The 22,974-nt window shown below is 45.9% G+C and overlaps 1 long non-coding RNA gene across 1 annotated transcript in view; it reads right to left on the reverse strand.

Moving 5' to 3' along the window:
- Positions 1 to 228: 228 nt before the first annotated feature.
- The window catches only part of LOC132250640 (uncharacterized), a 65,316-nt gene continuing 42,570 nt past the window's right edge, over positions 229 to 22,974 (reverse strand). Inside the window, exon 2 of the long non-coding RNA XR_009462237.1 lies at positions 229 to 808. This is a non-coding gene — a long non-coding RNA (uncharacterized LOC132250640). The remainder of the gene's footprint in view (positions 809 to 22,974) is intronic.

Genomic DNA, 22,974 nt, shown 5'->3' on the forward strand with positions numbered 1-22,974 from the left:
TGCGTGGCAGTGCAAGATGGTGCATGGTGGCACTCTGTCCCCACCCACCTGCATGTACCCCCTCGGGCCTTCTGGTACATATACCCCTGGTTGGCAACCCCTGTCTTAAGGTCTTTCTCTCTCTAATACTGAAACCTGGCTGCAGTCTTCGTTTGTCAGCTTGCCTACCATGCCCTGATGGGAGAATATATGTAAATAATTAAACAAAAAAGAAGACTACAGATCATATAGCCAAGTCACTATTTATTTCCTCATGATTTTCTAAGCAAGGTGCCCAATGTGGTCACATGCAAAGGAATCCTAGTCTGTCTGTCACTCTCAATACTTCGTTGTCTTTTACAATTAATGAACAAGTATCAACCTAGTTCACCTAAACAGTTTGTTTATCCTTATTTTCCCCTTTTTAGGTTCAACTGACAGTTCGCTGAATCTACATCTTCCCCAGGTTTCCAGAGGACTCTCCCACTTTCTTTGTTGGGCAAGTTGCCTCTGCTTCTCAGGAAAATTAATCATTAGCTCTCTAGCTGCTGATGATGAGATCCCATGCCTTCACACAAGTTAATAGAACTTCACTCAGTTGCTCACTCTCATCCTGTCCCCTTCCAGGGGTAAAGGCTTGCTGTCGGCAGTCTTTTAGCTGCTTCACTCTAGTTACTTTTCCAGTTTCTAATCAAAGTCTCTTTTCAGGTGTGGGAAGCTCCAGCTTCGGGATGCAGCCTGCTAACGTCATCACACCAATGCTCCGCATCTCCGGCTGCCAGTAAGTCTTCCATGGAACGTCCCCTGCAACAGACCAGAGCTGGCCTCCCTGTTACAATAATAAATGTATGTTTGTGAGGTACAGGTGCACTGGACCAGTCAAGAGGTTTGCAAATCCCAGATTATGACTTAGCCTGTCCTTTCTGCCCCTGGCCCCTTGGAAAAGTTTTAGCTAATCAGAGGAGGTCCTCAGTCAATACCAAGGGTGATTCCAGGAGAAGACATCTATAAAACTTATATTCATACATTTGCCAGTAATGTGCAACCTGCCCTTGCTCCAGTGCCAGTTGGTTCAGAATCAACCAGATGATCTACCACCAATTGTCTTTGTTCTGCAGCAAAACTCTTCCCCTTGACTAACTGTCCTACTGCCAGTCTCCTATCATTGTCCTGCTTCTAAACTGGGTTGAGGGGGGTGTTGTGGAAGGGAAGAGTGCACTGCCCTCCTGTTCTGCCAATTAATTTTCCAGCAGAGACTCTACAAAGCTCCGTGGTGTTTGACTTAGGTGAGTAGTAAGAGGAATAAGTATTTGATTGTGCCCTGAAGCTGAGCCTCAAAAGAATAGTTTATAGCATTTTTTTCTTTTTCCCCACCTATGAGGTTTATCCCACCTATGTTGTAAAGTATTACCACCCATAGGAATTTCTGTTTAATAAATCAATGTGAAATGCCCCTGTGTTATTTTGTCTTCTATTTCTGCTCTTATGTGGCACATTTTTTATGCTAAGCAGGGGCACATGATTCTATTAAACATTACCAGGCCTTCACCTGGCAATAATAACCCAAAATGTAGTACACGGCTTCCTAGGTTTACATCAGCACTGTTTACAGCAGTCATGTTATGGATTCTTCTGCCCACCAAGAGCCCTGAAGAGTGCTACAGGACTGTAAAATGGGCAGGGGGGCTGCCTAAGAAAATCTAAAGGCAGACTCAGGGCTTTCTTTAGGAAAATGCTGACAAAATCTAGGACTGGTCAAAGTTCTGTTTCATAAGGTCGCACAATGTGGCATGTCATTGACTCTCTCCAGTAATGAAACAAACTCAAAGAGCATGGACAAATGTAACCTTAGACCAGTGTAAATGCGGTTTAAACCCAGGACACGCACACAGACACAGCTGTTTATCTGGTTTCAAGCCACCTGGAACAGATCAGAAGTATATCTGGAAAATCAAATACTGTTTTGTCCTTGTTCAATGTGAACCGGTTCAGTGTTATATGTGGATACCAACCATTCTGTGACATGTCCGATCAGTCCCCCAGTTCAGTCCTCCACATTGTATCACTCCTGTACCCACCTCTCCTATAACTAGCTGCTCTGGTACGCAGCCAGAACTCTACAGCCCCCCATCCTTTTTTTCTTCTGTTGGCACTTCTTCATCAATGAGCACACATGTGCTTCTTGTTCAACAAAACCTCTTTTGAACAACTAGCAGTGTCTTCAGTTCCTACTTGACCACAGCCCCTCATCCTGCACCCCTGCACCCTCCCAACCTCTGAAAACCAAAAAAGCATGGGTCTAAGCATACCCCCACCCCATTCAAATCAGGCAAGAACATTGCAGATTTTGGTCAATTGCAATTGAAGTGTATTGAACTCATATTTAGAAGATAAGGGAAAGCAGAAAAGTGAAAATGCTCTAAGCCACAAGTGACCCAGAAAGTGGGATTCCCCAAAGCACTCCAAACCCACTCCTTGCCCACTACAAGATATGCTGTGCTGGGTGCTCATTCCCACCCCTCTGTGTGAAGGGCTGTTGGAGACACAGCCCTTCACACAATTGTGAATCAGTTCCCAATCAGTGATATCAATGGAACCTTTGGCAATCCCTCACAATCAAGGATGATTGTCTTCCATGACCATCTTATCTGTGCATCCAAAGATGGCTGATGAGGCCCAGCCAGGATCAACAGACTCTATAGCAGTACAGACCTGTGTTTCTGTGTGAGTGGATGGCACTGAATTCTTGATTTGGTCCACCACAAGCTGTTTCTGCCATTCCTGCTTTTCCATCTCCTGTTGCTGTCATGAGGTTTAAAAGTATTACAGCTGCTGAATCACACTCCTGTCTCATCCAAGTGCTAGGTAATCTTCTTGTAACTGCTGCTTTCATGCCAGTTCATGACTAGGAGCTTCCAGAACTCACAGTCCTGCTCCTGTCATCATTAGCTGATCACCTATGCTAAATACAGACATTCAAAAAGCCCAAGCCTGAATCAATTCAATCTTTGAAGGTTACTCTAACCCATAGATAGAGCCAAGAAGCAAGTGAATAGCTGCGGGGCACTAGAGTACACTCTACCTTCTCTTAGGCAATGACTAGAAGGTTGGAGGGAAGCCAAGTTGGCGGGACGGGGCATAGCTAGGCCCTGGCAGGTCACTGAGGATGACTGGGGAGGGGTTTAAACCAACACCCTTATTATCAATTTAATTCTGTGTGCCTAAGCATACAGGATTTACAGAAAGACAAGTAGGATCATACTTATGGGAATAAGGCACAACACTGTGTACATTAAAACATAAGATATGAAAAGAAAGAAAGAAAGTTTATCTGCTTCATTTGCTCACATATACATACCTATTCATTTCATTCATTCATACAAAAGAAACAAACACACAGACAAGTCCTGCAAAGGTTAAGGTGTTACCAAGTCTTAAGTTGCTCGGGTTAGTTTGGTGGCCAGCCAGACTAACCATGAGGGATGGAGTCAGGTCTCTTCAAACATGCCCAAAACTCCTCTTTGCAGGTGGACAGACCCAAAGCTCTGTTGTTCTCACCCATTTTTATAATGATAGTTCTTTATACAAGTCTATGGATTCCACTGAGTGAGACATGAAGATCATCCCCTCTGCCCTGTTGTCAGGTTGTGATTGGCAGGGTGATTTCTTCTTGCACTGGTTTCTGCCCACTTCAGCCTTTGAAAGTCTTAGAGTTATTTTGCAAACTTCTTTCATAGAATTATTTTTGTAGCTTCTTTGTAGAATTGTTTTTCCATTCTTTGGTTGTTGGAATTCACAGAATTCCTTATCAGATCCATACCAAACATACTACAGACCTTGCATAAGCATTATATCTATATATAATAGATGGAAGGTCCCATGTGCTGGCCTGACCCTATGACGTGGGAGGTCTGCTTCATGCCTGGGGCTCAGATCCGGGACATCACGGAGAGGATCCTGGCCTACATCCAACCTGCAGGCCAGTACCCCATGGTTGTCATCCATGTGGGAATGAATGACATGGCCATGGGCAACCCTGACTGCATTATGAAGGACTTCAAGGCTCTGGGGGCCAAGCTTAAGGAGACGGGGGTGCAGGTGGCATTCTCCTCTTTCTTCCGGTGAGTAGGCGGGGACGGTGACACAAGGCCTGCATTGGCAAGGTCAACCGGCGCTTACGGAGTTGGTGCCACCAGATGGGACTTGGGTTCCTAGATAATGACCCATGCTTTTGGGCGGGGGACTTGCTGGGGCGGGATGGGCTTCACCTCTATCCTAAAGGCAAGCGTGTCTTCTCTTCCAGGTTGGCTGATCTTGTACATCAAACTTTAAACTAGCCTTGCTGGGGGAGGGGGCCGCAGGCACACATGGAGACACCACCCAAGCAAGACAGGAGACACATGCAAGGAGTGCCCAGGTAAGAAATAGGGGTCCAGATGGTCTTCCTAATTGGGGTGTGGCACATGAAGCTATGCAAGGCCTTAAACGCCTATATACCGATGCTCATAGTATGGGGAACAAACAGCAGGAACTTGCCCTCAGAATAGCCAGTTCAAACCCAGACATAGTAGGGCTTACAGAAACATGGTGGGATTCATCCCATGACTGGGCAGTTAGCATTAGGGGCTATAGGCTCTACAGGTGGGATAGAGAAGGAAGGAAAGGAGGCTCTATGTCAAAGAGCAATACACATCCTCTGCCAGCAAAATGGGGTCAGAGGAGGGGCAAAGGTGAAGTGCTCTGGGTCAAGATACAAGGGGGTCATGGGGAGAGGGATTTAATGGTGGGGGTCTACTACAGACCCCCCAAACAGGGGAGGAGCTGAACCAGGAATTTTCAGGCCAGCTTGAGGCACTTAAGGCAAGGGATGTAGTTGTCATGGGTGATCTAAATTACCCAGACATCTGCTAGGAGGAGCACTCAGCCAGGTCGGACCGTTCCAGGAGGTTCCTGGCTGAGATACAGGAACTCCACTTAACCCAGGAGGTGCACAGTCCCACCAAAGGAAATGCCCTGTTGGACCTGGTCCTGGCCACAGGAGATGATCTGGTAAGGGGGCTCCAGGTCCTTGACCACCTGGGTGATAGCAATCATCGCTTACTGGAATTCACCATCCAGCACCGGGTGTCAAGGGCCTGCAGCAAGACGGTAGCCCAAGACTTCAAGAGGGCCAACTTCAATGAGTTGAGATTAGTGGGAGAGTCACTGGGGTTCTCGAGGGCAGGGGAACTCAGTGCCCAAGATGAGTGGTCGTTCCTTAAGGAGACGATACTCAGGGCCCAAGGGGTGACAATCCCAACAAGAAGCAAGGGGGGCAAGAGTGCCCAAAAGCCTCCCTGGCTCACCAAGGATGTCCGGGAATGCCTGGTTGCCAAAAAGGCAGCGTACATCCAGTGGAAGGGGGGGGCCATCTCCATAGAGGAGTATACCTCCATTGCTCGGGCCTATAGGGGGGCTGTTAGGAAAGCTAAGGCGGACATAGAGCTAGGACTAGCATCCAAGATAATAAAAAGTCCTTTTTCAAATATATAGGGAGGATGAAGAAGGCACCTGGAAACATGGGGCCCCTGCAAGACACGCTGGGCAATCTGGTGGTTGCGCCAGAGGAGAAAGCAGACCTCTTTAACAAATTCTTCACCTCCATTTTCTTGTGCAGGAATCGGGACTCCCCCACCATGATTCAAGATGGACTCAAGGGGAACGCCTCCAGACCTAAGGTTGAGGAGGATTGAGTTAGAGTGCTTCTGGAGGGGCTGGACGTGTTCAAATCAGCAAGTCCAGATGCTCTCCACCCCAGGGCGTTGAGGGAGCTAGCAGGGGTTATTGCAGGGCCCTTGGCATGGCTTTACGAGTGCTCGTGGTGCTCGGGCCAAGTGCCAGATGATTGGAAGATATCCAATGTGGTCCCCATCTTTAAAAAAGGGAGGAGGGAGGACCCGGGCAACTATAGGCCTGTCAGTCTTACCTCAATCCTGGGGAAACTCTTTGAGAAGATCATCAAGGAGCACATCTGTGATGGGCCAGCATCAGGGATGATGCTCAAAGGCAACCAACACGGTTACATTAGGGACAGGTCATGTCAGACCAATCTGATTGCCTTTTATGATCATGTCACAAAAGCATTGGATGCAGGTGTCACTGTGGATGTAGTCTTTCTGGACTTCAGCAAGGCCTTTGACACTGTCTCCCACCCCATCCTCATTAGAACACTAGGCGACTGTGGCATTGATGCCTACACGGTCAGATGGATTTCAAATTGGATGAAGGGTTGTACTCAGAGGGTGGTGGTGGATGGGTCATATTCGACCTGGGGGGAAGTGGGCAGGAGAGTCCCCCAGGGCTTGCACTGTTCAATTTCTTTATCAGTGATTTGGACAACGGGGTGAAAAGCATCCTGTTCAAATTTGCTGATGATACCAAAATTTGGGGTGAGGTGGGCATGCTAGTAGGGAGGGAAAGACTACAGAAAGACCTGGATAGGTTGCAGGGGTGGGCTAACAAAAACAGGATGCGTTTCAATACTGACAAGTGCAGGGTGCTGCACTTGGGCAGTAGTAACCAGCAGCACACTTATAAGATGGGAAACTCCCTTCTTGAGAGCACGGAGGCAGAAAGGGATCTTGGAGTCATTACTGACTCCAAGATGAACATGGGTCGACAGTGCAAGGTCACGGTCAGTAGGGCTAACCGGACCTTATCATGCATCCACAGATGCATCTCAAGTAGGGCCAAGGAGGTGATCCTCCCCCTCTATGTGACAGTGGTCAGGCCGCAGCTGGAGTACTGTGTCCAGTTCTGGGTACCCCACTTCAAGAGGGATGTGGGCAACATTGAGAGGGTCCAGAGGAGGGCCACCCACATGATCCGGGGACAGCAGGGCAGACCCTACAATGAGAGGCTACGGGACCTGAACCTGTTAAGCCTTCACAAGAGAAGGCTGAGGGGGGACCATCTATAAACTCACTAGGGGGGACCAGAAGGGTTTGGGGGAGACCTTGTTTCCCCTAGCGCCCCCTGGGATAACAAGGAATAACGGCCACAAGTTGCTGGAGAGTAGGTTTAGATTAGACATCCGTAAGAACTACTTCACAGTTAAGGTGGCTAGGATCTGGAGCCAACTTCCAAGGGAAGTGGTGCTGGCTCCTACCCTGGGGGTCTTTAAGAAGAGGCTTGATGCCTACCTGACTGGGGTCAATTGAACCCAGTTTTCCTCCTGTCCAGGCAGGGGGTCAGACTTGAAGATCTACAAGGTCCCTTCTGACCCTACTTCTATGATTACTAAATTTTAGCTATAAAATCATGAGACCAAAAGGTCTATCACACTTATATCAAGAACTGAAACATTACAGATGATAAATCCTAATAGGGTTAATAATTCATTTTAATAGCTGGATTATCAAAATAATAAAAAGCAATTATAGCACAACACCCTGGCCTGCATGGCCCCCAACCAGAGTGTGCCTGGAGGGAGAAGGGGGAAGTAGCCCCTATCAGGCCTTTCCCCACTCTCCTCTCAAGCAGCAGGGATCATGGCCAGACCCCAGGCCCTGGCTAGCATGCTCAGGTGAAAGGGGGGAAGCAGAAGAGGGGGTGTTTAATCCTCTCTCCCTCCCCTCTCCAACTAGCATGGAACCCCTGCCAGGATCTGCCTAGCAGGGGCACAACAGGCTTCCCCACCACCTCACTTCTGCTCACTGCTTGAGCACCAGGAGCAGGGGATGTGGCCAGACAACAGTAGCTTGAGGTGAGGGGAGGCGTTTAATCCTCCCTCCCTCGCCTCTGTGGCAGGCCAGTACAGGGCACTCCTGCATTGAACCACCCACCTCACTGTGCCCAACCACCTTCCAGGCTCCGAGTGCCTCCCTGGGGGTGCCTCATGTCCAGCTGCCCCCCTTCCTAGAGCACACCTGCAAGCCTGAGGGTAACGCTACCACCACCCAGAGTCTGGAATGATCTTGGACCTGTGCACTCTGGAAAATACAAGCCTAGTAGTCCTTGAGGGTACTGGACCCACTGCAAGAACTTGGGGTGCTTCCCTAAGTCTGAAGCACAAATAGTAGTCTCCCTTATTCAGCTGAACCAAGGGGACCCCAAGGCATAATCTAAGTCTCCCATGCTAGGTACAAAGGAGAACATTACTGGTCACAAGGAGTAGGTTTGGAATAGAGTACAGGGTAGAGCAATATCAGAGAAATACCTTAGAGCAAACAGTGGCATGGTAGCCTTTGATCACGCATCTGAGGTACTACAAGCTAGATATCTAGTTAGATCTCAAGTAGCTTACTCACAAGTATCATCCAGAGGCAGGTGGAGATTTCTGGCGGCAAGCAGTTCATTGACCATGAGTTTCAAAACAGAGAGAGTTTCAGATGGTTCAGCTTCTCTGAGAGTTCTCACCATGGCTACTGCCTCTCTTCTTGGGCAGTCCTTCACTTATATAACCCTTATGACCCCATTTACCTGATCCAATGAAGGCCAGCAACTGTTGGGTGCCAGCCAAACAATTTGAAATACATCACTGGTTGCCAGGTAGACTGTCAGGGTCCCTAGCCCCCTGCCAGTCATGTTGGTATTGCTTAAAACAATAAGGAGCTTAAGCCCCCCACCCAGGTATGTGTGGCCAGTCATGTAGGCAGAGAGAGCAGGTTTCCTCACTCCCTCAGGAATGTATCCAGCTCAGGTTACAACTCAGGGTTACCTCAAGCAGATGGGGCCAGGGATGACTGCCCTCTGTAGTGACCATGGTAACCAAATTGTCAGATAGCAGAATTTGGGGAGAGACAAAGATGGTATTCTGGTACACCCCCTTCCACTGACATGGGACACAGATCCCAGCTGGAGTCCTGTGCTGGTGGGAGAGGGGTGACTAAACCCCCTTCACTTCAGGCTATCAGCATCTGGCCACATCCCCTGCTCGTGCTGCTCAAGCAGTGAGTGGGGGTGGGGAAGCCTGCCAGGACTGCTGCACCCCTGCCAGGCAGACCCTGGCTGGGGTCCTGTGCTGGTGGGAGAGGGGGAATTAACACCCCCTACACCTCAGGCTACTGGCATCTGGCTATGTCCCCTGCCCCTGACACTTGAGTGGTAGGGGGGTTGGGGAGCAGGGGGAAGAGCCTGACAGACCCTAGCTGCACCCCCTGCCAGGCAAGTCTAGCCTGCAGTCTGGGGCAGGGTTTCCCACCCCCACCCACACCAGCTTCTCAGCCAGCTGGAGCTGTCACAGTTCTATGGCTAGGGAAGAGAAGGGTGGGACCAACCCTGCTCCACTGGAGCAGGCAGCTCAGCCCAGCCTAGGACTGAGCCTACAGCCAGACCAGACTGATTGCACCCAATCCCATCCAGCCTAGGACAGAAGAGCATCCTGGGATGCTGGGGGACTGAGTTAACTTTAACCAGGAAGGAGTCAGGGACAGAAGTTCCATTAACGGGTTTGACCTAAATCAGTTAAGTCTGATACTACATTCAACTATGTTTATTTTAAACCAGTGTCTACTATATTTATATTAATAATGTTTTTATGCTGGTGGGCTCTATTTTTTGTATAATTTTTGTAGTTCCGTTACTTTGTTTGAACTTATTTATACTATTGTCATGTGTGTGTTATGGCATCTTTGGGAGCATGGCATTTAGCCAGAATCCTTAATAAATTTAAATAAACCAGCTTCAGCTATTTTGAAAGTGATGTATGTGCACTGAACCTCTGTCCTGTTAGAGGCTGAAACCAGTTTCTGATCACTTAAACCAGTTTATGTGTAATTTCTGTCCCTAGCTGAAAGGGCCTGAGAAATGTGCTGGAAAAACCTATTTTCATGGAAGATGCTTGTGCATTACTTCGTCCTGGAGAAACTGCTGCACATCAGCGTGCACATGGCTCTTGGCGGGATGGGACCTTATTCCAGTGGCAAAGAGACAAAGACAACTAAGGGATCTTGTTTCATGGCAGCCTTCATCTGCCTTGGCAGTTGCTGAGATTCTAACACTTCTTGCCTTCTCTACTTATTGAAGGCTTATAGACCCATGGGAAGGGACTGGGCAAACTTCTTATAGTGGCAACCTGTATGCACTAAGGCACAGCATTGTCAAAGGATAGACGTTGCTTGTCAGGAGGAAAAGCATTGCTATCCACTATCCTCACCACAACCTGGAGGTGCTGCTGCTGGGTCTGTGGCTGCTTATTCATCAGTTACCCCTGCTTATTTCACAGCTAACTTTCCCTGAAGGTTATTCCACTATCCACCGCCTGTGAACACACCAGGTAGCTGTATAGCTCTGTCCCACAGCCATTGTTCACACCCTAAGGAATACAAGTCTCTTGAAGTTGTACCCCAATCATGTAACTGATAGTTAGATCACAATGGAGAATTTTAACTTTGACTAAAAGGTCTGTCAATGAGGTTGCCTATAGTTTAATCAAAAATAGACACAGGTTGCTGGCATCTGACAGTTTTCCAAATCAGTTCTGTTGGGGAAAGATTAGATGACCCTGGATTCTGAAATAAAATATTAAAAAAAAAAACAGCCCCAGTACTGCTACAGTAAACTAAAGAAAAAAAAGTTTAATATGGATTTTTGTTTAACTGCAATTTGCGAAAAAGCCGTGTTCTTGAATTGAAAGGGTTGTACTGTTTAGCTGCTGCTGTTTCTTACAAATAGTTCTTTTCTTAAGAACGTGAGAATACAAGACCATTAATTCAGTCAGAGTTGGAAGGATACAAATAGAAGAGCACAGCATTTCCTTCAGTCATGTGTCCTCTATTCTTTTTTCTGAAGGTATTAAATACTTATACACAAGTTCTGCTGTTATAATTAGCCTAAATTAAGAACAACTCGGACCACTCCTGCGTCAGGGGAAATGAAAGCAGAAATCTGTCATTTTGACTTTATAAACAGTCTTCTCCTCATGTACATAGTTTTCATGAGAACGAATGCAGCAGTTTCCCAGATGGCTCCATGTGTCCACAAAACAGGGTTTGACCTGATATTTTTAATGTAGCATATATAAAAGTTTTGTTCCAAGAGTGACAGTAATTGCTAGAGCCTTTCAAATTAAACGCACTGAGCCAAGTTCTCTCTGCTAGCTTGCATCTTCATTGGGCTTGAGCAAGATAGAATCCGATGTATGAAGGGTCTGAATACGATCTATCTTGCTCAAGTCCAAAGAAGTGAGTGCAGATTTCTGCACTGTCAGCTACCAGGTAAAGTCAAACTGCAAATATTCAGTGAACCAACTGTCAAGCTAAGCAACAGCCTTCATAGCCTACAAGGGAAAAAAAAACACAACCCTTTTCTCTTCCTAAATCCCCAGCTAACCATTCAGAAGGTAACAAGAAATAAATCGGACAGTGCACTGAGTTTAGGATCCAAGCTGCAGAGTCATCCTGCCTTTTCATTATATAAAATAATAATAATAATCTGCCTCTTTCTGGCTTTCCAAAGCTCATTTCTTTGTTCACCAGCCAGGATTTCTTCTCTTCAGGCACAGGTTTGTTTGTTTGGTTGGTTTTTTTGTTTTTTTCCAGGACCATTCAGCAATGTACCACATTTCTCCAAAGTGAGTAGTCTGGCCTCCCCAAGTCTAACCCACAGGTTATTCAATGTGTCACCTTTGATAAAAGAACACTAAGAAGCTCCTGGAATACAATACTGCTCTGTAAGTGTAATCTGCAATCTTCCACGGATCCCAAAGCCTCAAAATGACATTACATCTGACAAATAACTCATGTAGAACTGATATAGGAAGTGGGACAGAAGGATACCCATAGCTTTGCCTTGCTGGGTGCTGTATTTATTTTGTCTTTTATCAATACAACACCGATTAATGACCAATATTTTACTTCCAGTTCAAAGAAGTCATACATCCTGCACTGGAATGAACAGTTAGTCCAAAAATTAAATGGACTTTAAAAGGGGACAATTGAGCTCTCCAATTCTTATGGATTACAACAGCTCATAAAATACAAACATTTCAGTGGTGTGCTTAATTCCTACTAACATTTATCCAAGCTTCGCTGTCCATTAAATACAAATAAAGCAATAATTGCAAGAATTAGCCTGAAAATTAATAACTGTAAGCAGCTAAGTTTTTATTATTGGATTAAGAATAAAGGTAATGTTATTTCCTTCTATGGTTTCTGAATGCTTTTATTATCAAACTGATATACTTCCCCCACATGGAGTAAGGCATCAGAAATGCTTAGTAGAAATTCCACCTGCAAAGGTCTCCCTTTTGCTATTTCTTAAACAGAAACGTTAAAAAGGCACTAGAGCAGAAGTCATTGCATGATGTTTCAAGCTCCATTTCTCATCTTTTCCCTATGTTAAATCTTAATGTATCTGTTATTTAAACACTATTCTTTCAAACACATGCTTACCTCTACATCCATGAATAGCCCCACAGAATTCAAGAGTGCTCTGATGGCAATTACCCTAAGTCCTCCAATCAGGTAGCAGCAAATAATACTGTTTGATTTATATAGTTTACAAAAGAGAATTTTTATTTGTACATTGGAACTGTATCTTGTGGTAGATACTTGCAGTTTGTGTAATGGTTTTTCCATGACTTAAAATGATGGAACCAATAAACATGGAATACTTTAAGTTACAAATAGTACAATTAAAATATTCATTGTATTCATTACTAGAAATGACTAAATCTTCATCTGTTGTATGTTAGACCCAGACTCCATTCAGCGTCCAATGACTAGGGAGACGGCAATCCAATTGCCCATGGATCCTGTTACTCATTAGCCAGAGTGAGCAGGGAGCAAACACCAGCACACATTGCTTGCAACAGCTTTATTCAAAATGGTGACAGCTTCAGGCCAGGTCCCAGAAAACCAACAAACCTAGCACCTGCACTGAACACTAGTTCTTTTCACATTTTACACACCTGGTTTATGCTCATTAACATTTATTCCACCTCTGTCCACTCATTTCAAGCTCTGCCTCTGTTTACTGTTTACTTCATTAACATGGGATTGCCTATATATTTAATTCATTTACATGCCTCTCTGCTAAGAGCGCATGCATAAGGCCATGAACCTGGCTTCTCCCGGTCACTTGCTGACTCCATCTCCAACGTCTTGCTTCTGCTTTATCTCCTGATGATAGCTAGTGGGCTGCATCTTGTTCTTATTACACCATATATTCTACACAATATCCTATTGTTAGGAAACTAGTTGCCTAAGCATTTGCAAGGTTACTTTAATACATCATTCTGCCTTGTGGTCAGCAGCTTTTGCCGAGACACAGATAAAAGCCTTTATTCAGCTGCAAATCCAGTGCTCCAAGATCCAAAATATTGTCACCCTAACATTGTAAGTCATGAAGACTATGTGGTCTATCAAGTTAAAATTTGCTTCTGATGAATAGTTAAACATTTCATCTTAAAATCCACCATCCGCAAGTATATCCACTGATAAAGGTCAAGTGCATTAACAGTTTCAAGAAGTGAACTTCAGATTTAAACAAATGTTTCTGTAAAATATTGTCTGCTATTCATTCAATTTACGTGGTAAGATGTTAGACAGCCGACTGTTATGCATTGCCTGGGGTTTATCAAAATTCATCCAGAATCTTGAGTAGAGAAAATTCAACCTTATATAATGGACAATAATAAACTCAATATACAAAGTGCTTTTTATATTATTTTTAGCAAATCCTATATTAAAGACATCCCTTCCATAGGGTCAGAGTTCTATAAAACCCAGAAAGACTAGCACTTTTGTATGTTTGAGGAACTCTGGTCCTTTTAAAAACAAACAAAAAAGAACATCAGCCACACTTTGTGTTTTCTTGGAAAAGATTAAAAAATAATCTTAAAACTGTTTTAAACAATGAAATCTTTATATCTTTACTGAGAGTGCTAAACTGTCCTATTCTCCGTGTAGATATGAAGAGATATGGTCTTGCTCCTGGTGATATTTGCTCTGTGGGAGAAAAGCTGAAATAATATTCTACGCAAATAGACTACAGATGGCTTGGGCCTTTTGAAAACAACCCTCTCTGTATTGATTCACTTTAGGGATAAAAGCCTATTGGACTGACTGGAAGCCAGCCCTAAGCACACACAGATGAGCCACAACAGAATGCTGCACAAGTGGCATGAGAATTCTAATAAATGCCATCTGTGGATGGCAGGTAGCAAGAAATATCTAGTGGCTATGTATTGCCCAATTTTTTCTAGCCTCTGGAAATACATTCAGTTTAGTTTAAATACAACACCTCCCTTTCCCAGCTGAGAAATTTGAAAAGGAGGGTGAAATCATTATTCAATAGAAGTAGAGATCATCCATCCAAGAAGAAAAGAAAAAAAAAAAAGACACCAAGCAAAGCATGAAAACTCTCATCATTGCTGCAGGATAAAACATGTCACACATTTCTGCTTTACTGTCACTCAGAGGTATTCATCACATTTACATTTTTGGGTCCCTCTACACATATTCAGTAGACACAGGTGAATGTACATAGAGAGAGGGAGGTAAATCAAAAAGTTTGGTAGAAATGTAGTTGTGACATCTAGCACTTTGCATGTTTTCAGCGTCTTATAAACAATTATCGGTCATAGTTTATATTTAGTATGGAATCATTATTTTCTTGAAAAGACTTATGATGAAAGCCAACTTTCTTAATCCCCATGTTATTCCTGATATTGAGTTCAGAAACAGGCCTCTTTGCATAGTATCACTACACAAAAGTTTGACTAGTCCTGGCTTAATCAATCAGTGTCATCATGGTAAACATGAAGCTACTTTTGCTACTAGCTTTGGCCAAGGAGCCACGGTTCAGAGCCTTTGCCTCTGCTGCAGCCAGGCTAGTAGATAATACCCAGAGGCCACCAAGGCTTGGTAATGATGCAAAACAAACAAAATAAGTTAAACAAATAAGTTAGAACTTAGCTGTCTTCCAGTGGATCTTCCAGGCCTCACCTTCTGGTTGTCTCCTACCTTTCAGAGACTTTGCAAAGCCTACTGGCTTGTGCAACAAAGCAAATGATCAAGAAAACAAACAAACAGAGAAGAGACCTGCTCTAGGCTCACCTGGTGGCTGCTTAACCCCTGGTAGCTCCAGACAGCCTACTCCCTGGCCAGGTGCAGCCCCTTGAGGCTGCTTTCAGTGTCTTTTATCTTTCCCACTCTGGGCTTATGTGGCTAACACTCTCTCACTCCCCACACCCGTGTCAGCTCCCTTGCTGAGGAACTCACTATGCCCTATGATTTGGTTCCCCAGCCTCTGGTGAGTTCTCCCAGGTCCGGGGTGGGTGTGCAGAGGTGCTTCTGGGGTGTAGGGCTATTCAGACTCCCCTGAACCCCTACTAACAGGGCAGAGCCCTGTTACAGGCACCTGTCCTCAAGCTGTTCCCCTTAGGCACCCTCATTCATGGAGCACACAAAGTACAATGTAGATAACCTGCATGGGCAAAATGTACTTATTGGTGGTGGGTAGGTTGGTTGGTGGTGGGGTACTGTGGTTGGGGAAGTGTGGCAGAGCTCTGTAGTTCAGGAGGGAGGTGGGGACACAGTCTGTGTTTGTGGAGGAGAATAAAGTGCTTTTCAGAAAACTGTCTGCAATGAGCATGGTGCTGGGGGTGCATGCTGGGGCTGAGGTCTGGGGCCATCCATCCAACTGGCATACAGTGGGGAATGCAGGAGCAGGTGATCCTCCAGTGCCTCTCACACCTGGTGCCCTGGCCCCCACTGCTAGGTGTATAGTTTACCCAGACCCTCAGTGTGGGGGGAACCCTCACTGTCACTGCACTGAAGCTGGTGCCCTCTACCTGCTGCACCTCCTCCACCAAGGCCTCATGGAAGAGCTCCCCCTGAGGCTTGCAGATGTTATGCAGCACACAGGCTGCAACAATAACTATGGGGATGTTGGCCTCCATGATCTTGAGGTGGTGAGGGTGCACCAGTGTCCCTTCAGGCAGCTGAAGACACACTCCACTAGTGCATAAGTCTGGTCCAGGCACCTGTTGAAATGTGCCTGGCAGGGGTCTACCTGGCCAGTGTAAGGCTACTTGAGCCAGGGCAGAAGTGGGTAGGCAGGGTTGCTGATGAGAAGGGGCAGGACCATCACCTTGCCCAGCTGGAGGTCCAGCACCCCTGGCACAAAGCACCCACTCTCCACCAGGGCTGACAGGACAGAGCTCTAGAACATGCAGGCATCATGGGAGCTGCCCACCCTGCCAGCCCTCATGTTGGTAAAGTTGCTGCAGTGGTCAATGACAGCCTGCCAAACTTCAGAGAGAAAGCCCCACCGGTTGTAATAGGAGCAGTCATCATGGGGCGGGCAGGTGGCAGGGGTGTGGGTCTCATCCAAGGCCCTGATGCACTGAAAGAAGCCCAGGGCATGGAACACCACCATCACCTCCAGGGGGTCATGCACCCAAAACACAGTGTGCCCCTGCATGTCCTGCAGGGTGCAGCAGACCTCCAGAATGGCATCCTACATTGAAGAGGTGGCTGGCATAGCACAGGCTGGCAGATGTAGCCAACTTGGGCGTAACAATGGCCAGTCAGGTCTCAGCAGGGAGGGGCCACTGCACGTTGGTGGCCTGCTATTCCACATGCAGTCAGAGCTGATTGAGGAGCTCCTGGAAGGTGGCTTACATGATGTGAAAAGATTCATCTGGAATGACTCCAGCCACTGCTCATCATCCCAGGTGCACTAGACAAGGTGCAGCCACAAGTCCTGGCTGGCCAGGTAGACCCACAGGTGGCAGAGCTGCAGTCACAGGAGCTTATGGACAGCACGAGTGGCAGCATCCAGGTACAAGCCATTGGTATCCCTGCCAGGGTCCAGGTAGCAGCCCAGGGGCTGGGCAGCAGCAGCACAGTGGCAGGGGGTCTCAGATGCAATGGTGAGCATGGCTGCATAGCTGTGCAGCACAGGGGGACAAGCAGGGCCAAGACTGACCTGGGTCAGGCAGCAGTTGCCATGGTGGTGAACCGCAGCAAGCAGGGTGGCGAGCAGGAGCCTGAGGCATGAGTCATCCTTCCCAGGGCCTGGGGATGGAGCAGCCACCATGGGGTGGGCACAGGCTCTGGAGAAAGTGTCACTGTGGGCTGTGCCAGCACACTGCAGCCTGCTCCAGGCCAGAAAGCCAGGTGGCCAGGGAGCAGCACATGGAGCTGGCTTTTAAGGAGGGTCCCCAACCACAACCAGCTGTGGCCGAAGTCCCCCTGGCTGCTGCAGGGGGCCAGTGTAAAGCTGGAGGAGGCTAGTAACAGACTAGAGCCATGAGGAGCATATCTGCTCCCCAGTGGCCATACATGTAGCTACTTGCCCAGGGTGGGATTACTGCACAGTAAATTACTGCGCAGTAAACCCATATAGCATTACATGCATGTGTAGACGTGCCCACTGAGTTCTGGCTAACTGGCTGTAAATGAGATAAGACGTTGCAGCCAAGGTATTCTGAGGTACTGGGTGACAATAGTGCAGGTGCCCTGAGGCAGTTTATCAGCAGGGGAATGACAGAGGGACAGTCAATGAACAAACCACAACTTTGAAAAGAACAGTAAAGGATGAATAGGACTGTTATAAAGGGTGTTAGCAGATAGATAGATGGTTCTCTGGGACTTGTGAGAAAGAGATGGTAGTCTCTGTCAAAAATGCACAAACACCATCAAACATCATTGTCAGGTGCACAACCCCTGTTTCAGGTGAAGGCATGTATATTAAAAAATCCAGGAAAAATGTTACTTCTGAAAAAGAAATAAACATCTGTAAGTTATTTGTGCTGGCACTTTGGCAAAGTCACCTAAGACCATTTTTGTAATAATTCAGTGAGTCTGTGTCATTTAGTACTTTGTTCTTTCTTTTTTAACCAGAAGTTCTTAAAAGGGCTTACAGAACCTTTTTTTCCCAACAAGTTATGGCAATATAAAATTAAATATCTTATCTATGGTATTTTATAATTGTAAAAAGGACAAATCATCCCTTTTACAATTTCTCTTTCATACGACAGTTTTCCTGTTATAACGGTAAGGGTTTCACATTTGAATACCTAGTAAGTTCTATAAGAGATAAAAGTAAAAAGCACTACTTTGATTTTCTTATATTCTCCGTTTGATTACTTCAAACTTACTGTAGTTCTGAGTTTTACTCACAGTGAAGAAAAGTGTGGGCAAAAACAACCAGTCAACATTAAGTAAGATGCTGAATCAGTTTCAGGAGAATTTAGTGTGTAGCATCAAATATTTTAAGAAATGTTGAAGCCTCCATTTCTAGACATAAATTATAATACTAAAGTGGGCACATATTCACATGGCCATATGTTGCCTTTGTTACTATGCTGTCTTTTAGTACTTCCTTTTGGAGTGGCATTATTAGAGTTTTGCACACTATCAGCTTAGGTAATGTTCAGCTGGGATTTTCTTATGAATGAAGAAGATATGTTAGTGATTTAAGACTGTGAGTGACAATAGATGGCCTACTTTCTGATCATAGGAGACAAGACTTGGAACAATGGTCTCAAAACTACTAAAAGACAGCTTAGTAACAGCCCATACTGCACTGTGCCAGCCACACACAGTTATTTTTGGCCGCTACATAGCCATAGCAATGTACTATAACAAGGGAACATGTTGCTACAGCGATATAGTGGCGGCATCACGGTTTTTGCCAACAGACTTATGGCACTGTAGCACATCGCTATGGCGCCATAGCGCCTTGTGTAGATTTGCCCATCGGAATGTTAGATAAATGAATCAAGCGTGCAAGTTATGCAAATCTTTCCATTGAGGAACTTGTGTAATTTCTCTCTCTCATACTTTTTATCCTGTTATTTCCCCAAATCTTGGTGAAGAGCACCAAACTCTACTAGTTCCACTGTTCCCATCTAGTAACTCTGGAGAATTGTAGCTGAGCTTAATAAACCAGCGCAGTACATCTATAATATGCATTTACAGCAGTGTGGCTAATTTGGCATTTATGCTAGGGCAGATCAAAAAGAATTCAGTTGGGAAAGGGTAGTGTTTTTAGCATGAAAAGAAGCCAGAGGCTTTACTTTTCATTCCATCCAGGAAGAGCACACACCAACTGCCGAAACTTCCTTAGCCTGACGAAGGGTTTTTGAACCCGAAAGCTTGCTTAATAACTATTCTCCAACTATTTGGGTTGGTCTAATAAAATATATCAGATTCACCCAAGGAACCTTGTCTACCTATGTCCTTAGACCAACACGGCTACAACCTACACCCCTAGGAACTGAAATTACACTTATTGTGCAACAAGCATGCAAAAAGTGCTCTACAGCCATAACTGAACAGATGATCATGGCATATAGAGCACTACAGAAGTGGCAGATCACACTCTATGTTAACCCTGAATGGATGTGGTATCAGACTAAAGCACTTTAAGTTAGAGAGCATTATCGAACATCTGTACCAGGTCCCATACTGAATCAAGGTAAGTTGCATTCTGCCAACATCCCAGGTGATGTAATGGGCTTCCATGCTCCCCCCTCCGCATGCTAGAACTTGGCTCACTCAGATGCTCTGAGCGTAACGCAGGCAGGTGTAGGGGAAGGGAATATCTGTATTTCTGTATTTTTTTATCATTGTATAATGTCACTAGGCAGGGCAGGGGCACTCCACAGATGGAAGGATCAGGTCCCTTGGCAGGTGGTGGCAGCAGAGCAGAGCAGAGCAGAGCAGGGCAGGTAGAGCGAGTGAGTGAATGAGTAGTGGCTATGTCCTGTGTGCACAGAGCCCAGTGGGGCCATGGCATGGTGCTACCACTGTGGCTGCTACTGCTACTGGCTCCCTATGAGGAGTGAGGCTTAGCAGGGGTGGGGGAGTAGGGGTCTCCAGCCTGGCCCTGAGCAGGGCCATGGTGCAGTGGGCAGAGCTGCTGCTGCCGGCTCTCTGCATGGAGTGGGGCTTAGGGGAGGGGGGGGGAGGGTGCACACATGAGTGAGCGAGGGGCGGGGGTGGTGAGAGAGAGATCTGTGTGTCTGTGTCCAGCCTGGCCCTGAGCAAACCTGCCCTGCACCCCTTCCTCTCCAACGCTGATCTGCATCAGATCCAGGTGGGACAGGCACTCCCATTCATCATCATGGCTCCGGGGAGATGATCATGCCCAGTCTGCCCTTGCCGGCACTTAGCAGACACTCCCCAACCTGGATCTCAGCCCCAAGGCATCCCCAGCCCAGCCCAGAAGTCACATCCAGCCCTCCCTCTCTGTGATTCCTGTCACTGAGAGAGCTGAAGGGTGGGGGTAAAGAGGGGGGACTGCTCCCCCATGCCAGGCAGCTTGCCCATTCTACTGCACTTGGGAGTCTCCAGCAGCCCCGGGAGTCGACATGCTGTGCATGCTGGGAAGCATGTGAGAGCACCTCCAAGCTGCTCACCTCAGCCAATGCAGGCAGACTTCAGCACACATCTCTTCTATTTGGTCTTGACCTAATCTTGAGCACTTTGAGTAAAATGTGATAGAGCACTTCCACCTCAGTTTTTTATTTAATGTTTGTACTTAGGCTGAGTGGCAGGTTTCTGCCTTCCTTGTATAAGTGTGATTCGGTATGTACCAGCAACATGTTGTTCTTTTAAACAAAGAAGAACCCATTCTAAACCACCTGAAACAAACTGAATCTAGGGTATTATATATTTGCAAGTTTTATATTCCACAAATCTGAATTTCTCCCCGGTATCTAATAGATGCTGTTTCAGACAATGGAATCCTATATGTGTCCTAGAATAAGATTTAATTATTTTTATATGAAAACCTGTCCAAAGCAATCAAGCCTAATGATAAATACATTCAAAATGGAGCTTAGGAGAATGGAATAATTAATTAATCAGCCTGTGGAGACAGATACTAAGTATTTGTCAGTGATAATGTATTTGTCATGTGATGATGGACTCACAGAGTCACCTTCTAATGCTAAACAAAAATGGTATTAAGACAAAAAACATCTTTAATGTTCTTCTATTGATTTTTAGACAGCTTGGGTCTTCAATAACTGGGTCCGAAGCTGATTGAAGTAAATAGATTCCCACTGACTTAAGTTACATTAATTTATGCATTAAAGGCTTGGTTTAAAGCCTATTTAATTGCTTAGAAATATCTTTATTACTATTTTCAGTATATTTATCAAAATTAATTCACCAATTCCATACATTTGTCAATTAAATGTATGCTGTAAGAAATTCAATACAAAAAATAGAATTAGAAATATGGGAGTTTTTAAGGGTGTTAGATAATTCCTAGGGTAATCTGACAACATTTATAAAATATTCATTTTTAAATATCTATTTATTTGCACAGACTACTTTGTAGACTTTTAAAATCTATATAAACTAATTTGATGTACTGTAATGGTGTCTGCATTACACCAAATTTGTATTTTCAAACTGGTGGATTTTTACTTATTTAATTTAAGTAAGACCAGCATAAATCCTATAGTGTCACCAGTAATGCTACACAATTTATTTTTTCCTTAATGCCTATTTTATAAAAACAAAGAAAGAAAGAACATCAAAATCCCCATTCTCCCTCCAACTAACAAGACAAAAATATAGGCCTTAATTTTGCAAAAATTTGACTTCAGCAAGGCTAACAATAATTAGGGGTGCACCAATAAAGATTTTTTGGGCTGATATCAATGGCTACTCATTAACGAGCCATATCAGCTGATACCAATCTGATTGCCAATATGAAGCCCAGCAGCTTGGAGAGCAGCATCCAACTAGTAAGTCTGTTGGGGGGGAAGGGGGAAGGGAAGGGAATAGGCATGGGGATCTCAGACGGTGAGGGAGGAGGGTGGCTGGAGCCGGAGCAGGTGCTGCGCAACCAGGGCAAGGTTTGACATGGGATGGAGCCATGAGTGTCTCACCCAGGTGGGAGAACAGTGAGAGGGGTTAGCTCCCACTGCTGCGCACACCCCTGGAGCAGGCATAGGGGTGTGCCCTCTGTGGTTGGGCAAGGGCAGGCTGCTGCTGTAGGCTCGGGCTGGGGGTGGTGCTGGGCTCTTCCCAGCAGGGGTAGGGCTGGGCCAGGATTGCACACAGGGCTGGTGGTGGTGCTGGAAGGGCGTGCTACGGTAGCCCCAGTCCCAGTGCCACCACCTACCCTAAGCACAGCCCCTGTCCAGCCCCAGCCCTGCAGAGAAGTGCCCAGTACCACGGCTGGCCCAAGCCTACAGAGGCAGCCTGTCCTCACCCTGCACACAGATCCAGGGGGCACATGCCCCCTATGCCTGCCCTGGGGGTGTTCACAGTGGTGGGAGCCTGTCCCCCTCCGCGTGCCCCCTGGAAAGGTCATTCACAACTCTATCCTGCGCCCCACCCCAGCTGCGCAGCGCCTGCCTCTGCCCCAGCCCCACTCCCACCCACACTGTGGGGGCCTTGATCTGCCCCCCCAAGCCCCTTCCTTCCCCTCTGTCCCATCACCCCAACAGACTTACCAACCAGACGCTGCTCTCCAAGATGCCAGGCTGGCTGCTGCAGCGCCACACGTACACGGCATTTATCAGTCACATTATCAACCACATCAGCCAAAACAAGCCAATTGTCAATAATATCAATTTTCCTTTTATCTGTGCCAATACGATATAGACCAATGTATCGGTGCACCTCTAACAACAGTACATAAAGTTCAGTTTGTGCATAAATATTTGCATGTCTGAAATTTAATTAGGAAGAATGTAGCTACTCAGACTAGATTTGGTCAGAAACTGACATTCCTATTCTTCCACAAAACTCCACAGGAACTTGAAGTACTCACAAGTTCTGCCCATCACTTTTTTATCTTGTGTTTGGGTTTTTTTGTTTGTTTCTTGCTTTTTATTTTGAGGGTTGGCATATCCTCATACATATGTTGCATGTAGATTCAGGCCATTGACACATTTGAGTGTCATGATTATTTATTTCATTGATTTTGCAAGATCAGGCCAGAAAGGTTTACTGTGTATATACTTTCATGTTAAGGGAATAATATTTTTGTGCATATGCTTAATAAAGGTAAGACAATGTAAACATTGATATCTTGAAG

This window comes from Alligator mississippiensis, chromosome 5, assembly GCF_030867095.1.
Source record: "Alligator mississippiensis isolate rAllMis1 chromosome 5, rAllMis1, whole genome shotgun sequence".
NCBI classification, from domain to species: domain Eukaryota; kingdom Metazoa; phylum Chordata; order Crocodylia; family Alligatoridae; genus Alligator; species Alligator mississippiensis.